Source organism: Pangasianodon hypophthalmus, chromosome 20, assembly GCF_027358585.1.
Source record: "Pangasianodon hypophthalmus isolate fPanHyp1 chromosome 20, fPanHyp1.pri, whole genome shotgun sequence".
Taxonomy (NCBI): domain Eukaryota; kingdom Metazoa; phylum Chordata; class Actinopteri; order Siluriformes; family Pangasiidae; genus Pangasianodon; species Pangasianodon hypophthalmus.
The window spans coordinates 8,414,698-8,429,204 of record NC_069729.1 but is presented as its reverse complement, the minus strand read 5'-3'; the positions used below and the strand labels follow the sequence as shown (position 1 = coordinate 8,429,204).

The following is a 14,507-nucleotide window of genomic DNA, read 5'->3' as shown; positions in this document are numbered from 1 at the left end:
TGCATTAAAATAACTGTCATTATAAGGAAACATTTGTGAAAGCAACAGGTCAGGATGTAGAAGTTGGGCAGTTAGTAATCTGTCAGTCAGTAATCCAACTATTGTCTTGATGTCTGATGGGGTCACTCTTCAGACCTATTTTACACTTACGCCAAGTAAATGGTTGAACCTGAGACTGCGTTAACAGCAACAAAAGCACTTCCCTGCATGTCAGTCACAGAATGGCTGCCACATGCAGGTCTATTCATTCTCTCCTCTCTGGTGTGTGGGTTCAGCCTCCCTATCAACAGGAGGTCATGTCGTTGCTTCAGTTAATTGCTGGCCAGATTCTCATATAGCCTGCAGAATCTGGACCATACAGGGGAAGCCTGGGTTTCCCGCCAGAGTGCTCATGCACCCCCTTCTCTAACACAAATCCACACACACTCACACACACAAGACAATGTATCAGGGGACAATAGAGCAAAGCAGCTGGACAGCAAGACCACAAAGTAGCCCTGCATAAATAATTATGGAACAGAGAAAAGCCATCTGTAGTATAGACCAAACATCTGCTTCAAATCAATACGAAACCTAGCAAAGGATTGTATAACTTTAATTTGTTCTTAATGCTTAAATGCTTGTAATTATTTTTCAGTTCTTTAATTTGTGCAAGTGTACTATCCATATGCCAATATCGACTTTTCAGCTACTGTATGACAGAGCGATACCTGATGCTGACGCTGATGATGATGTCACCTCCCTGTAGGACTCAGTGAACACTTGTTCTGTATGTAAACACTAATGACGATCTGTTACCCCAAACATGCCTCTGAGAGTTCTGCTAAAGAGAGTTGGGGGTTGGCTAGTGGAAAAAGAAATGGTGATCCCGCCAAGCACCAAGCCCTTCAAAATACATGTCAAGACATGTAGAGAAACATTGGCATGTTGACACCTATTATTCCCTTAAGAGACATGGGAAAGTATGGTGACAGAGACATTGTGGCGTACAGTCTGCTTGCTTGAGAAACACTGAATTGCAGAATCCCCTCTGTGAAACACCTGGAGGCATGCTTATTATTCCTGGGAATGAAACACTTGCGCCAAAATCATGGTTACTATATTTAACGCTTCATTTGGTGGGACAGCCACTGTCAATAACTGCCAGTATCTTCAGAATCTCTGCTATATGCCAGTATCTTTATAATTATATATAATCTGACAGGTTTATTGCAATACAGGGTCTTGAAATTTAGAAGCGAGATGAAAAAAACTTTTTTTTAATATAGACATAACCCAACACCCTGCATTACTACAATATTCCTGCTGGTTTGAGCTGTTTTTTTTTTTAGCCAATAATTACGGTTCACTGCTGGCTTGCAATTTTTAAGGAACCAGTTAAATTTGTTGTAAGTATGTGAAATTTAGGTAGAGGGTCAGCTCTGATATAGCAACTTCATTGCTGCAAATCTGTAGGCAGAAGGTGGTGTGCCAACCAAAAGACCTTAGGCAAAAAGATCTCAGGGCCAAGGGTATTTTTATACTAAACAAAAAAACTGAAAGTCAAGCAAATATAGCAACACTGGCTAGTAGTTAGCAGTTAATATTCATTCATTCATCTTCAGTAACCATTTTATCCTGGTCAGGTTTATGGGGAATCCTAAGCCTATCCCATGAACACACAAACACAAACACACACAAACACACACACTCATTCACACCTACAGGCAATATAGCATAGCCAATCTGACTACCTGAATGTTTTGAACAGTGGGAGGAAACTGGAGAATCCACAGGAAACCCACATAAACACCACAAGAGCATGCAAGAACACTGCACAGACAGCAACCTGAGCTCAAGATCAAAGTGGGGAACTGTTAGGTGACGAAACCATCCATTGCACCACCGTGCCATCAAAGCTTATATTGATTCATAGAAATCAGGAAGCAGGTTAAAGAATTACAATCAGATTTCTTTCACAGAAATGCATTCAGCTTTACTTCCAACCAGCACAATATCTTTTCTAAGGAAATCTATTCATCTCTAATGAATACTGACATGCAGGATTCAGAAAGATTAAAAATGACTCGCTATGAAAACCCTTCAATAGAGTAATCAGAGACAATTTGGAACACACATGGGCAAAAGAAGCGGTATATATCATCTCATGCCAAAATAAATATTTCATAGAAGCTCCCTTCATCCCAGCAAGGGTCTCTGCCCATCCCCCTGTACACGCTACACTAAACCCCCTTCATACTACACACTACATCACACTGAGTTATAGTAACTCTGAATTTAATGTCACATTATTTTCTTTGTCAGTACTACACTCTGACATTTACCACTAACCTACTATGGTTCATTAGGCTATAATCATTCTGCACTTTTCGACTGGATGTTGCGCGAATCGATGGACTCGTGTGGTCAAGGAGCATTAGTTTCCCTCGGTAACAACCTTCAAAAGAGAGAAGCACAGACATTGACCTTTAGGTTATGACCTTCAAGAGACGAAACGTAGCTCATCAGAGAACCTCATCAGAGAAAAAGCAATCAGCAACTTTTACAACCAGGACAATGAGAAACAGACACAGACTTGAGCTATTAAGCTATTCGTTCCCCATAATAAATGCAAAGATAAGGGACAAGAGTGAGAATGGCCAAGATTTACACAAGTATCACTTCTTGACCTTTGCTGAGAAAGGCCCTTCACTTCCACTGTCTGATCACATCAACGCCTGTCCATAGTAGCTCAATTTAAAGGCCAAGCTGTAGCCTGTATTGAGTTATAGTTAACATATTAGTGACACTTTAACAACAAATTTGACCTATTGGCTATACCGTCAGCATCTAACAAATAATACAACTTTCTAGCTGGATGTTTAATTAATAGAACATCTTAATGAATAGCATAACCTGCATAGCAAGATTGTTAATTAAATATTTTATGACCAGTGTTTGAATCAGTACAACCATTGCATCAAATGCCCTGGGAGCCAAAAAACACGGCTACTTATCATAGAGGGGATTGTAAAATATTAATAAGACCATCGGAGAATCTGAATGAACTAAGATATTATTTATTTCACTGTTACTTCCAAAAAAAAATTAATTCACTGTTACACAAATATAATACAGTGTTGTACCAGTCATCAAACTACTCTCATTTACAATGGATGTTATTACATCTTGTATATGCATATATAATCATTGAGTTAAATAGAATTTAGTTGGTAACAGTTTTTTTTTTGTTGCTGTTGTTGTTTTTTTTTTAAATCGCCATTTTCCGCATTGGCATTGGCACATTCTTCTAAAGCTACATGTTAATTCAATTCAGTTTTCCCTTAACCCCTAATCATTCAGTCACTGATCTTTTTATACAATAGCCTTAATAGCTATGTATTCCTCGACTCTTCATTTAGCATTCTCATTACCCTCGCTGCAGTCTCTCAAGCTGAGTGCTTTGCTCTGAAGACTTCATTTGTCTGACTGATATCCCTTTGTGCAGCTCTGTCTCTCTCCGTCTCATTTATACACACAATACTACAGGATTTGAAGAGTTCAGAATGTGGCACAGAGGAGGGCACGTGAAATTTTAACTTGTTTTGCCACAAAAAGCCAACAGCTATTTCTTTTGTGCCACACGTGCATCATGGACAGGTGCTAATTATCTCTCTTTAGCATCTGGAACAATGAGTTGACCTACAAAAAAAAACATTTGATTGTAAGGTTGATGTGCCACTAATAGGCAAGAAAGAATTAGATTATGTTGGTATGTTATAAATAAGAAATGTGCTGAATTTGTATATTTATCTATTTAATCACTAGAAAATAACAAAGACCAAGTACCCCCAGTGTTACATTTTGGTGGATAGCTCTCTTGACCACCCCCACCCCCAGAACATCGTATACACACACACACACACACACACACACACACACCATTCTTTCTCTTCCCATTTGCCAACATAAAGAAATCCCCCTGTGATATATATTGCCTAAAGCAATTCGATTCAACTCAAAACATTCCAGGATGAACAATCTTCTGGGATCCAAACCTCTCTGTCTCGTCTCGCAATTTACATTCTGCTTACCCCTCAAGAAATTTAACAAGACAGTGAAAATGACGGCCAAGGCTCACTTTCTTATTTCGTGTATCTTCGCGATCATATCAGTCCCTTTTCTGTTAGTCTTATCCCTTCCGTACGTCCCTTTCTTTCTCGGCCCAGTTTTGGACCAACAATGGAGACAATTGGGTGTCTCCCTGAGGGCCAAGCTGGGCGAGTTTAAATATCAAAAGGCTACAGAGGATACTGGGGCAGACCCCAAGGAGAACTGCTTTAGCCAAGCCTCCACTGTCCATCTGCTGGTATGAGGAGAAAAAGAGGGGAAATGTGAACCAGCATGGCTTATAGACAGTGACAGAATGTGTTCTGTGTGCTATCACTTTCATTTTTCTTCTTATTGTTTTTGAGACAGGCAAGCACGCCTCTGTCATCTGTCAAGTGATACTGCCTCCCAGACAGTTATTATTTATTTCAATTTTTTTTTACCCCATTGTTCTCCCAATTTGTCAATTTGGGCACCTGCCAATTCCCACCCACTAGCTAGCTCTTCCCTGTCATGCGACAAATACCAACCAGGGAGGGTGAAGGTCAGCCACGCATCTGCAGGGCAGAGCAACACACGTGGAGGAAAGCACTAACTGCCCTCTTCAGGCACATGAGCTCACAGTCACAGAGGATTGGTTAGTGTTGCTCAGAATGACAGAGGAGACAGTAAAGCCATTGCTCCCACCCAGAGAGCACAGCCAGTTTTGCTTTCTTGGACTCCAGACCACAGACAGCTGTGGCCTCTTCAAGATTCAAACTCATTAGCTCCCACACCCCTAGGGCCAAAACTTTTCTATTGTGCCAATTGGGAGCCTGCCTCACACACACATACACACACACACACACACACATGCTATATACACAACCTTCCCAAGCCATTTCCACTGCTCCTTACAATCCTTGAGACATTTTTTGAATCTTGAGTAAATCTTTTTTATCTTCCATTGTCTGCATATACTAAGGAACCATCAGTGAAAGCAGAGCCCACAGTATGAATGTGTCAATGTAAGGGATGAACTGTTTCATTTAAAGTGTCATGTCACAGCTGATCCAGCTGTTCTTAGTGACATCTCAAAGTCTCACCACAATATTACACTACTGGCACCAAACCAGTGTTATTTGTCCACAGACTGACCCTGCTGTCTGTTATGCGTGGCTTGCCATGCCTGATGTGCATCTAGAGATAATAACATGTGTGTTCTAAGCACGTGGCCCATCCACCACAGTGGTCTCCACCCCCTGACCCTGTGACCCCAGTGACATCACCTCTGTTAACACTGCTTGTTATCTACCACACACCAGCAGGAATATCCAGATCTGTACAATGGAGGATGGGGAACAATATAATAAGATAAAAAGAGAGGTTTCAATATCGCATCATCACCTTTTCTCCATTGTTCTAAGAGCAGGTGTTGTGACCAAGTGGGGCTTTGTGAACAGAGCCTTGGGTTTGGTTGCTATTTAAGTCCCTGTGGAAGAAAAGTGATCTGCTAACAACATGCCACAACCATCTAGATGTTTTGAATTGTGTCATATCAAGTGACTTCTACACCATAAATTGTCGCTATGCTTGCCTAAACAGTCAGACATCATTTGGAAAGGGTACGAATAGAGAATATTCAGTATGTTATGGGTTAACCAATGTAAGCAAAACTGGTCCTAAGTAGAGTATGATGTGTTAATCTATGATGTGTTAATCTACCCTGTATGCCTTTATTATAATAATTTTGCCAACTTAAATATTTAAAAACAACCTAAAATAATGAATTAATTCATACTGGCCTGTTTTATTGAATATTAGTAATTCTTTTTGTAAAATCATATGGAAACCTGAAGTTTTGAATTTTGCACTGATCCGCAAAATGTAACAAATATATCACAATTTGCAATTTATTTCCATTTAATAATAATAATAATAATAATAATAATAATAATAATAAAAGCTATGTATTATGCAGTTCATGAAAGGAAAGTGAATACGCATTCACTACACGTATCTCATAATAAACACCTAGACATGATTTCAGGCAAGTGTGTTTTCAGGATTTCTTGCTAATGGATATCCATATGTTCTTTACCCAAACACCATGTGAGTGTTTCACATGGTGTTCTTTGGACATCTGCCCTTTAATGAGAGCTCTAATGGCCCTAGTTTCCTCCAAGAACATAAAGGTTAAAAGCAGCCCGGGGGTCAGATGCACGGCAGCAACAAAGAGAGACAAACCCTCTGTGTTAACGGATTCCCTGCTATCAACTACACAATAAATCAAACAGACTCGAAAAGAAACCACATTAATAAGTAAGTGGTAGAATTTTTAGGCCAATATAAAATATTTCTCACATGAAACTGATCTCAGTGAAAGACAGACATATATCAACTGAGCTACCAGTAGCATCTTTTTTCCCCTGCACACATTCAGAATAAGTAACTTTCTGTCCATTAGTCATTTTTAAATAATCTTCCTTATGTTCTCTAACAAACAGCAATTAATAAAATACTGAAATTAGAGCCAGGAACTTAGAACCTACACATTCGTAGTTTGATTGACAGCTCAGATAGTGACAGGTGACAAATTAAAGAAGAAACTGGTGGCTCTGTTATAAAGTGGAGGCATTTAATTTTAATTATTCTGACTGATCACCTTTATCTTATGATGAAACATTTCTATCCTGATGGGAGTGGTCACTTACAGGATGACCTTGCCCCTATCCACAGGGCACAAGGGTCATGGAATGGTTTGATGAGGATGAAAATTATGTAAATCATATGCTATAATTTTCTTAGTCACCAGATCTCAACCCTGGGTCAATGTGTTAGACAGCGCTCTCCACCACCATCATCATAATACCAATTATCCTTTGGAAGAACAGCATTCATTCCTCAAGTACGGTTCCAGAGACTTATAGAATCTATACCATGATGTTTCAAGGTTATTCTTGTGGCTCGTGGTGGCCCAAAACCTTTTATTTTATTAATTATAGATATAGATTTTAGTCACAATAATTAATTATCAATTCATAATTATGATGTTTTCACACTACCAGGTTGTGAATATCTCAAAGAAGAAAGGCAAACCTCAAGCTGACAAATTTTATTGGCAGTAGTATAAAGTTGACAGAAGAGTATGACTCTTGTAAGTATAAATCATAGGTATAGAAAACTTCAAATCTAAAGACTTTTGACTCTGAGAAATGGAAGCAATATCCAGTGTTTTTCCAATTCCTGACAAGACCTCAGTTGGGATGTGAAACTACTCAAGCCTGACTTCTGAGTGCTTGTAAATTCAGTCTATGAAGCACCTGTCCTGATGTCCTGTCTACAAACTGGTCATCTCTGGCAGTTTACAGTCCATCTGCAACCATTACAGATACGTGCTACTGGCTTCAGCTGGTAAAGTGAGTCATGGAGTAGATAAATGGCTGAATGAGGGAACGGATAATGCAAGATTATATTTACTTGGGAGAATATGCAAGCAAAACACAAAAATGATTAACCTGATGCAGAAACACATGCATTACTTTTGACATCTGATAGGTTTGTTTAGGAGGCTTTTAAGTGTAATTTTTTTATTACAATTACGAAATGTAAAAAGCTATATGCAGACAGAAGAACAAATGATGGAATGAATAAAGTAATGCAAGATTATATTTATTTAGGAGAGTCTGCAAGTGTGCTGCACTGACTAATATGACTAATACTGTTGAGGCCAAAGGTTTACATACTCCTAGGCTAAAGACATTCAAACTCAACTTTTCACAACTCCACACATTGACACATGTGATGGTTTTCTATGTAGAAGTCAATTAGGGAATCTATTTCCATTATTCTATATGAGATCATTTCAAAATAATAAGATTTATTTCAGCTTTTGTTTACTATATCAGGTACACTTTGTTAGTATTTGGTGGAATTGCCTTTAATTGCTTAACTTGAATTAAACATTTGGGGTATCCTTCCAGAAGCTTCTCACAATCTCAACCTTTTTCCTCTATACATAACACTGATCATTATGTCTAAACAGATTAATTTTCTGACGAGAGAACACTCCTCCTACTGGTGATCACCTGCATACTTCAGAGTGTCTTTTTTTATGCTGATCTTGGAGTAGGGGCTTCTTCCTTGCACAACAGCCATTCAGGCCATGGCTATGTACGACTCTCTTAATAGCGGCTGTATGTTCTTCAGTACCTGATGCCTCCAAGTACTTCACCAGGTCCTTTGTTGTTGTCTTGGGGTTCAGTTTAACCTTTCAGATCAAAGTTTGTTCATCTCTGGGAGTTAATTTGTGTCTCCTTCCTGAATGATGCATTGTCTTTGTGGGCCCAAGATTTTTATATTTACATACAATTGTTTGTACATTCCATTTTATAGAAATTGCTCCTAAGAAGGAAGTCCACTTTTTTCCTAAGTCTTGGATGAGTTGCTTGGATTTTCCTATGGTACCAAGAGCAAAAAGGCAATGGCTCAAAAGTTAGGTTCATAAATACAGCCACATGTGCATGCCCAATTAACTAATTATGACGATTGGCCAATCAGAAGCTTCTACAATTATTACATCATTTTCTGGAATGTACCAGACTGTTTAAACAGACAGGCACCTTGGTGAATTTTTGACTCACTGGAATTCTGATATAGTGAATTAAAGCTGACATAATCTGTCTCTAATTAATCGTTTTAAAATTACCTCAGAAGTAAACAACATAGATGCTCTAATTGCCAAAAGAAATGTATGGTAACATGGAATGTGTGGATTTGTGAAAAAACAATGAATATATTTAGCCTAGGTGTATGTAAACTTGTTAAATTTGTGGCCTCCACTGTAGCAACAACTAATCATACATGTAGTATCATTACATGTAGGTAGTGTGTAATACTGAATGGTCAACACATTGTGAGTTTTTCCTTAAAGTTTCAAGCTAGAATAATTCTACAGCTGCTCTACCCTTTAGATCACCAACAGAATATATCCTGAAGCTACTGGAGCTTATGAGATTTTCCATTAAGGTCCACTCTGGGCTCTGCAGAAAGTAATGGATGATTCATCAGAAATGTCAACTCTCTACCCTTCCCTCTGTCTTTTCTTTTAAAATGCAGGACATTTTCCGCTTCCATACAAGCAAGTGTGATATTTCACACATATTTCATCACTCATGCATCCTTGCTCTCTCACATATTGACAATATTTGCCTTAATATTCAAGCCTAATTTATGAGCTTATCCTATGAAAGCAGGCAAATTGGAAGGACACCATGCTGTATCTTATTAAATCTGCAGGGTTCAGAGGGCTCGTAGCTCGTTCACCCTCTGGGTGAAAAGGCAACCTCAAAGACACGGGCAGAAATATTAAAGCTTCAGATGTGTGCAACAGCCCTGCAGGTAGCTGTATACAATACTGGCATTCTGTGACAAGGAGATAATGCATCAGCTGCAGGCCTAAACTTCTTTCAAATTTTCTGCAGATATAGTACTATAAAATAGATATTATCGTGATATTCATATCCTGCTATTCCTCTCTCCCCAAATATTAAAGCGAACAAAAAATACAGGACAAAAAACACTATATCTGCCAGATGACCACCTTGCTTTGATGATGCACTTAAAAATGAACAAAAGCAACAAATGTCATTGTTTTATGTTCTTTTGTGGTATTAAGGGGAAAAAAACTTGACTTTGATCAGAGTGTGTTAGATGTGAGGATAAGGCCATAGGTACTTCAACCATAAATAACAATTCGACACAAACAAAATATACGATCGCATAAATCTTCAAAGTATGTCTATTAGTTATGAAAAAAAATCCCTAATGGAGTCCAGTGACAGTTCATTCATCTGCCCATTTTTACAGTAAAGACTTTCCTTCTCTCCTTAATCCATTGCAGCTAAAGAGAAAATCCCTGAATATGGAAATACAGATTTTGATGAAAGGGGAAGCCCTCTGCAGGCAATTACTGCACACATATGCATTAAAGTCTAATTTTGTAGCACTGATAACTTTTCAATGTCAAACAATTCAGCTAATTTGCCCTTGTGACAAGCTGAAGGTCCAACAGGAGGATAAAGACAGCATGAAGCAACATTCATAAAAGTCTGCTAATAATTCTACATAATGACGCAATTACAAGAGCTGAAGATTTAAAAAAAAAAACAAAAAAAAAACACAGTCATCAAATTATATAAAAAATTAAGGTTGTTACTACCTGCACTGATCTGATGTGTAAATTTTAAGTATGGATGGGATCAAAACATTTATGAAAGTGATATCGCAGAGATCACTTTCATTTTATAGGAATAAGAAATGGGATACTAGTTTTAAAAGGGGTGACTGCTGCCTTTTTTTAGTGTCCTGAAGACACTAAATGATTATCTGATATCCCTAAATGACAGAAGTACACAAACATGCTCTAAAGCTTATTTGACTAACAAAACTACAACCAATCAGATCCATGCTGCTATCCAGCAAGACTTGAGCCAGTGAGTTTTTCCATTTACAATCAGTGAGTTATTACAAATGGCATTCCAAACCAATGCCTATACACATATCTAACAACATGAGTGCATTATACTACATTGCAAACAAGGCACAACTGTGTTGTGTTAAATGGAAGCTAATGATTTAGGTAACAGTACAGACCTTCTGAATAATTGAAAGAAATTTATGCATATGCTAGAGGCCAAAATGTATTGATTCAAGCCAATACACAGCTGGCAATCTATTCTTGTTTGACTATTCTTTTAAATCCATAACCAGACAGTGTGTTTACTGGGCTGAACCCAGACAGAGTGGCCTTTTGGGCTTTTTTGAGTCTTCCATTACTGTTCTTCCATGCTCGTTGTTGTTCCAAGGCCCGCGAGCAATCTACCAAACCACAATGTTCTGTTAAAACAAGCGAAATGCTGTGGCTGATCCCTCTTAATCATGCCCTCCTCCAGACGCACCCTTCTCCCACTAACTCACCCCTCATCGGGAGCAAGCTGCTGTTTCAGAGCTAAAAATAGAGCGTCGGAAAAACAAAGGCCAGCAAACTAAAAGGTGTGCATCCAGTTGCAGTATGAGAAACCTGAGCTTGCATTGCACTTGGCTTCAGGGTGGAGGGGAAAAAAGACAATCCTATATAAAGATATGGATGTTCTTGGGAGGAAGGAAAGGTGTAGTGCAAGCCACGTCCTATATAAAGAACGCCAGGCCAAAGAAAGGCAAATCCAAAATAAATACACACCAGTGACATTTTATTATGTTGTTAAACAATAAATCTTCATTATAGCCTACCATAACACCTGCTATGGAGTGTGTATACTGTACAGTAGAATAGAGAAATGTCTGTAGTATTCTGCTGGGGACTTTTATTGTACTGTTCCCAGAAATAGATGAGATGCGATGGTTCCGCTAATGCTGTTTTAATTGCAGGGATGCAATACCTGCCGTGACCAGCATGGAAGGGCAAATGCCACTCTATGCAATATCACAGACATGATGCCAGGTAGGAGGATTACTCAAAATTATCCACATGGCAGAAAATGACTATCACAGGTGATTTAAACTCGCCTCTCCTCAAGCTACAGACTATCACTGAACCAAATATAAGAATAAGAACACACTGCTTTTATGAAATCTGCATATTACTTTTGTTATATTCCAATAATTCAGACCGTACTAATTTCACTCAGATATTATTTCTAGTGTAACACAAAGTGGTTAAAATGTCATCATCTAATGGTGACTTACGGTACTGCAGTTCAGAGCAAGCAGGGAAACTGCAAGTCACTATCTGCAAGTTTCTATGCTCTAAAATAAACAACAAAATGCCTGATTTTAGAAAAACACTGTGAGTCTAGACAAATGCCTACAATATGGCAATATTAGCTTGCACTAAAATAACTATTACTATACTTCCTGAGGGCCGTCTTCATATTGGGGCTGTGTGTTTTCATCCTGTCCTGAAAAAGTACATTTCCAAACCCACGGCAACACTTGCTGTAATCCACTATTATTCTTGCATTTTTACATGAGTAAATAATACAAGAACTCCTTCAATTAACCTCACACAATAGAATGAATGACTCTCTAATATCTTTTCTTGCCCATTCAGGTGGACAGACCTCTGTCAACAATCAAACATTCGGAGATCAGACACCGTGGGTCACGTTTCACGTTATGGTGAATTAAGCCTCAGTGGAACAAAAATATTACTGCAATCTGAATAGAGATGATGACATATGTACATCTCTCCGTCATTCACACCAAAGGGTCCAGCTCAGCAGGAGTTGTGGGAGTGCGGCTGTGGTGAGATCACATGGCTACAGATACAATCTTAAGTGGGCTTCATTGTATATTTAATTCATGGTGGAAAAGTTATTCAGTCAGTGGAGTAATTCTGGTAAGCTAAAGCGTCCCATGCTACTGGAAATACTTACAAATGGGGATATTATATCTGTGAACCTTTAGTTATAATAATAGGTGTCAGAATAAAAGACAAAATGTAAACTCTGAAAACAGTGAACATCTGAAATATATTTCTTTCCAATATATGTTAATGTTCTTTATCCAAATATGTTACAAATTGAATTATTCATAATCTAATAAAACCTCAAACGTATCTGCTCACTCTTTTTTTGTTGTTGTTGTTGTTTTTTCAATTTCTGCTGCTTGTTGTAAAGACTGCTACACCTTACAAACACTTTGAAAACTAAAATATTAGTTTCACATAAGAAGAGTATAACAGTACAGTAGTTTGCTCTAGTCAGTCAGAGACAATGTTTATTTCTACATTGTTTTAATAACCTACTAAAGGCAAAAACTCTTCTTAACAATTATATTATTAAAATAAAGATATTCTCTACTTTCCCTAGCAAATAATTCTACTTTCACTGTTTCTGCCAACACATTCCCATGCATAAGTAACAATTCTCTCAAATCAGTACATATGAAAAATTACAGATGCTATGTTTCGGCATATTGCTCCTCCTCGTTTGACTCTGATGAAATTCCTTACGAGATCAGGTATGCATCTTGCAGTTGTACTCCAGCATTTAATATCATCTTCTGTAAGCTGATACTATGAAATACAGAAAACTGTGATATTGTTGTACAATTACCATGTTGTGAATTCTTCATACCATCTCATTATCTCATGCACTGTCAAAGATCATGTGATAAGCTGTCATCTGTATGAGTATCTACACTTTCTGAAAAAAAGGGTAATATACTGTACCCTTCCTGGTAGCTGGTGTGGCACTGTTATCGCTTGTACGTTTATCTCTCACCTGGAAAGATTCAGATTGGACTGTAATTACCTTTTAGAGTAAAGCTTGTAAGACACTACATGCAGCGTTCTAGGTAAAAGACATATACAAAGGGTACTAATGGCGTAAGCTTGAGGGTACCACCCCTTTTTAGTATGCAGTATATACAGGCCTACTATATAGTGTACTTAATAGAGTTATTCTGAATGTATTAAATCAGTTCAGTGGTTCCTCGACGTGGTCATTACGCCTGTGTCGACAAAAATGGCACAAGGATAAACTGCATCTCTGCCCTCTGCATAAAGTTTTCTCCTCCTCTGCTAACTGAGAAGGACATGACACAGTCATGAGGTAAGCTGCTATTCTTAGGATCAGTGTTAAACCAAGAATCACTGTATTGCAGTCGTGTTATAATGATAAACTTCTGCATCTCATCACTGTAGGCCCCTTTTACGCAGAGACAGAGGGGCAGCAGCAGCATCCATCTCTCTCTCTCTCTCTCTCTCTCTCTCTGTCTCTCTCTCCTCCCAGCATGCGGCTACATTCGGCCTCACAATCAACTTATCAGCCTTAAATAAGCCCGTATTTCACTACAGAAGCTGTTCCGTTCGTGTGGGTAATCATCCCAGGGGTTGCCAAACTCTTTCTTACGAACAGCCATGGCATTTCTGTGAATAAGACAGCTTGTTTATCATTTGCGCAGACAAGTAAAAGATGACACCGCATCACGGAGCGATGCGCAAGTGAGCCAGAGGATGAGGAGGAGGAGGAGGAAACACTGAGGATTAGCAGATCAGCTCGATCACCACCACCACCACCACCATCATCACCACCATCATCCTCAGCATCATCAGCATGCCCTGTGATTAGGACAGAAACCAGAATCCCGGGCTTTCCGTGTTGTCTGCTGGATGTGTGCACCTGCCTGCAGGCTGTGCGGTGAGGCCGCTGCGTCCCGCACGCACGACCCGCGGAATGATCGCGACACCGACGCTGTGCTTCTTACCTCCAGAGCACCGCTTTCACCACGTATTCCTCAGTCGAGATGTACAGCAGGACTCGGCTGAACGCGCTCCTGATGAGCGTAATGTGGATGTCCTCTCTTGTCCCCGGCTGTCTCCGAAACGGCCGTTTCCTCAACGGAGCGCGCCCCCGCTCATCCCACGCGCGCGCTCC

The 14,507-nt window shown here is 39.1% G+C and overlaps 1 protein-coding gene across 2 annotated transcripts in view; it reads right to left on the bottom strand.

Moving 5' to 3' along the window:
• nfasca (neurofascin homolog (chicken) a) overlaps positions 1-14,507 on the bottom strand; it is an 82,786-nt gene extending 68,279 nt beyond the window's left edge. The window contains exons 1-2 of one of the 2 annotated variants that reach the window (XM_053226956.1): positions 14,338-14,507; positions 13,301-13,352 (exon numbers count right to left, since the gene is read on the bottom strand). The gene's annotated coding sequence lies outside the window, so the exon portion shown is untranslated. The remainder of the gene's footprint in view (positions 1-13,300; positions 13,353-14,337) is intronic. The other variant, XM_053226955.1, reaches the window with a different exon arrangement.